The sequence below is a fragment of the Dipteris shenzhenensis genome, chromosome 31, assembly GCF_047967505.1.
Source record: "Dipteris shenzhenensis isolate YYH24624 ecotype China chromosome 31, Dip_SZ_1.0, whole genome shotgun sequence".
In the NCBI taxonomy this organism is placed as follows: Eukaryota; Viridiplantae; Streptophyta; class Polypodiopsida; order Gleicheniales; family Dipteridaceae; genus Dipteris; species Dipteris shenzhenensis.
This window is the reverse complement of record NC_141626.1, coordinates 41,216,988-41,221,264: the sequence shown is the minus strand read 5'-3', so window position 1 is coordinate 41,221,264 and position 4,277 is coordinate 41,216,988. Positions and strand designations below refer to the sequence as shown.

General features: G+C 41.1%; 1 long non-coding RNA gene across 1 annotated transcript; it reads right to left on the bottom strand.

Moving 5' to 3' along the window:
* Positions 1–823: 823 nt before the first annotated feature.
* On the bottom strand, positions 824–2,373 carry LOC147881464 (uncharacterized). The gene is made up of 3 exons (XR_015543987.1): positions 2,176–2,373; positions 1,706–1,778; positions 824–1,576 (listed from the first exon to the last, which is right to left on the bottom strand). It is a non-coding gene; the product is annotated as an uncharacterized LOC147881464 (long non-coding RNA).
* Between the last annotated feature and the right edge of the window lie 1,904 nt (positions 2,374–4,277).

The window sequence follows — 4,277 nt, the reverse complement described above, 5'->3', positions numbered from 1 at the left end:
TAGTGAAATTTTATCATCCAAAGAGCACTCTTTAATTGAAAAAACTGCAAGAGAAGAGTGAATCCATGACCACATTAATATTTATGATTAAGACGAAACAATGAGCAAAGGGATATTAATACTAATTGGCCAAACCTTATACTATCAGTTCAATGCGGCAACTTCATTTCTCTCAACTAGGAAATGCATGCATTAGGAGAAGATATGAAGTGACTATATAGGATTATTGCTTGATTCATATCTAGATTTGTTAGACATGTTCAAGTAAGTTAGTTTGTCAATACTTGCCTATAAAACATAGCACCTTGACATCATTCACTCTCAATTATAAAAATAATGTGAGCTATTTCAATAGAGTGTTAAGAGGCTTGTCATGCCACATTGCTTAAGAATTTCATCAATATATCTTCTTTGATTGGGAGACATGACATCTACTCTTTCAATGTCCACAACGGTGTGCAATTCTCATAGATCTCTCGACATAACTTCGACATAAGTTTCCCATGCTATTGCCCAAGGATTAAAGTTTTATGATAACATCATTAATGTGAACTACCATATTTGCTAAAACAACAAGGATAAAGTATATAAAGAGCTTTGAATTAATCTAAGAAGACCCAGAATCCCATATTTTTCCCAAAAAGAAATAAAATGTGAAGAATTCTTATATCCTTAATAGCCTATGCTCAGAGTCAGAAGGACAAAACATGAAAAGTGGGAGCAATATAGTTTAAGAGTATTCAATAGAACTTCAAACGATAATAAAGCAAATCAGATATACTTTTCAATAACCAAAAAGATGTTTAACAATTGGGATGTAATCTTGAAAAAATGCAAAAGTTCATCACATGTATGTCTAATCCAAATATGCATTGGATTTGAAAAACCACAAATCTAAGTTGAAAAACTTCATAATGTAGTTGACCAAATAGGTAAGTACCAGAAGAGGCACATCAAAATTAAATCTAGATATATCTTCAAGTCATTATGAGCTTGGCATGTCAACATCGAAAGATCGAGCAAAAAATCTAAACTTCAACCAATTACGGATAGGAAAGCTAGTGGAAGAAATACAATACTTTATCAAAAATCAAGAAATGCAGACATAAGGTCTATGTTATTTAGTATCACGTATCAAATAACTAGGATCTTTTGAGAAAGAAATTAAATTAGACCATTGCATAAGGACCATTAAGGAAGATTATGATAGCATCAGATCACCGGTGTAGGACGTTTCTTAGGAGAGGATCACTAGCTCATTATTTGCCTCAGGAGCAATTGAAGAAAAACAGAAGCAAAAATTCATAGTAGACGATAACGCAGACCGGTACTGTTGAATTGAAAATTCTAAAGATGATATTCTGACGAAGCAGTCGCGTGGAAAGTTACCATCGAACGTTTCGACAGAGCTCAGCATGTTTCAATAGGAAAGCATGCTAAAAAAAAACAGAATAGCCAACTTCTTTAATATTAATATCCTCAACTGGAGATGATTCTTACCTGGGACTAAGTATTCTCCAACCACAGATGAGGCAGCGACAGTTCATGTAATATCAGGCGGACTCCATTTCCAGTTCTGCCAGTTGAATGTTTGAAATTGTAATTCGAACTAATTGAACGCATCTCAAATAAACGGTCGACGTCAATACTCTATAACACAGAGAGCATAAAACATTTGGAACTCTTTCTGAGGTAGTATTTTTACCACATGCTGCGGCTACCGATGAAGGAAAGGTGGTTGTTGAATCGTTCAGTCATCACGCCATAATGCAATATACCTGCAAGCCCAACCAATTCCCTAAATCAAATTAGCAGAGAATTCTTGTCTAGGGGGAAGCTAGAAACTGCTCGTAGATTCTGAAACCAACGTATCTACTGCAATAGAGAAACGCTACAACGAAAGAAGGGAACGCAAGCATGACAAGAAAGTACAAGGCTTTTCCAGGTCTGCCATTCTTATTGATTTGATGCGTATCGACGGATGCATACTATAAAGAATGCTCCCTAAGAAGCGGCTAACGGTTCACCTTCCAGTAGCGAGCCTTGATTAGAAAGCATGCTGGCATTGTGGAGGATCCCTGAGTATCCTACTCTTGATATGCAACTCCCATTTTGCAACTCCTGGCTGAATGCTTATATTTAAAGATTTGGGAGAAGCTTAGCCGTGGAGGATACCTTAATATATCACAATGTTCACCATTATGAACTCAGCGAGAAGGAAAATTCTGGAGTATGCCCATTTTATTCCGACGACCGTTCCCCCGTCCATTTGGACATCCATCAAGGTTCTTCATGCCCACTACAATCTGGAGCTGTTTTCAGGAGACTTAGACCAAGGACGGCACATCTAGCGGCTGTGGCCTGAATAGTCGAAAGAATTTGGCTTCAGTATGATCATCAACACGGCCTCTAGAGAAACGAACATGCAAACATATATCTATATAGGCTCAAGCAACGCTCCGCAGTCTGTATCTTCAGCATCTTGTCTATATGGTCTTATAGGAAGTCGGCATATGTTCGACTAGTGCTCCGACACAAATTGACACCATTCTCATCCGAAACGATAGTGCAACAAGGACTACACATGCTATATCATGTAGCAGACATTTGACATGTCAAGCAGCTGGCAAATCGACCCCACAAATTATGAAGCAGAGGATATAGAGTTCTCGTTTATGAGAGAGAGATTGGCTTCCCAAACCTTGAATAATGTTCAACGTCAAGCCCTCCCCAATGCTAACAAACCTACGTGCAGTGCAAGGATCTAGCAACCGTGTCCCATTCGGACAAGCATCCAGCTTATACGGATGGACATCACGTATATATTGAAGCAGCGATCCGCCACAAGAGATAACACCAAGCATCCTCATAGGACTACCGATGCGAGTCATGTTAAAACAAAAAAGTAGACATTTGACATGTTCAGGGACCGGCATACCTACCGTACAGATGAGATGAAGCATGTCGAGGTCTGGTCGGCTTAAAAGAAAGATGAAAGAAAGGCAAAGGAACGCCAGAAATGTGAGGACGTTTCATCAAGGCAAAGGAACGCCAGAAAGATGAAAGAAAGAACAAGAGCTTACCAATAAAATCGTAAAGACAGTCAGATATCGGAACTCCAGAGCACATCGTGTATTTTGGCATGAGCGGCTGATTTTTTATGAATGAAAATGAGTCAAAATGAAAGGGAAAGTTGCTAGAGCAGATAACCTTCACAGAGTTCTACGAGGCAAAGCGAGCAATGAGTCAGCAAGCATCTTCTCCAACCCCTGGTGATTCGTGTCTCAACGACGGAGCGCACGAATACCAAGATCGACGTAACCCTCGGCACCCAATGTCTCATTCTCATGGAGATGCCACTGCCCACGTAGCCCCATTCTTGTGGAGACACCACATGGCACAGCCCACCACGCCCTCCTTAATGGAATTATGGAATTACGAGTAGCATGACCGGTCTAGGGAACTCTAGTAATCTCTGCGGAACGCACTATCTGATGAATTGCAAATCGTCGTACACAGAAGGATACAGCTCTCGGCAACAGGAGTGAGGATGAGGACGGCTTTTCGCCTGCATGCGAATTTGTCTCTAGATCGTACCATGTGTCGTTTCAAAGCTGGCGAGTACGATCGAGCCGTATTGCGCAATTCGACATTTAATTGTCCAGGGACTCGATAACCAGAGCTGAGAGCTTGAATCTGTGCGGGAAAGCAAGAGAGATAGACAGTTTAACAAATTAACAATGCTATAAAAGAGCCGTATAAAGACTCAAGGCACAGCCGTTTCATCAAAAGACAGCTGCAGTAGGAGTCTAGAGGACATTCTAAGCAGAATGGTGCTTTTGGGCTCCAATCACGCGTTAGAGTTGGACGTAAGTGAACTTGACCAGCGCGGCTCTAGACCATCTAGCTAAAACGCGGTAAGACGCCTGGCCTGAACGGGCATACGCAGAAAAACCCATGGAATCACGGCAACATCAAATCTGTCCGATATAGAGATCTGAGGAGCTCGTAAAAAGAAGTGATGAAATTGAGCCAAGCAGAAAATATTTACTCTACGTCCATATCAGTCCTCAGCGTCTCAGCTAACTGGGTTCTGAAAAGCACCCGTCTCAGCGGCAGAAAAGAGAGAACACAGCCCTAATCACTCGGATTATAATATGAGAACCAAACTTAGATTGGGGCTGTGCTCTCTCTCTTCTGCAGCTGGTTAAGGGCATGGTTGCCTGGCGATCTGTTCTCCTGGAGAATGCCTGAGCCTGCTGATCTGTCCTGAGCAC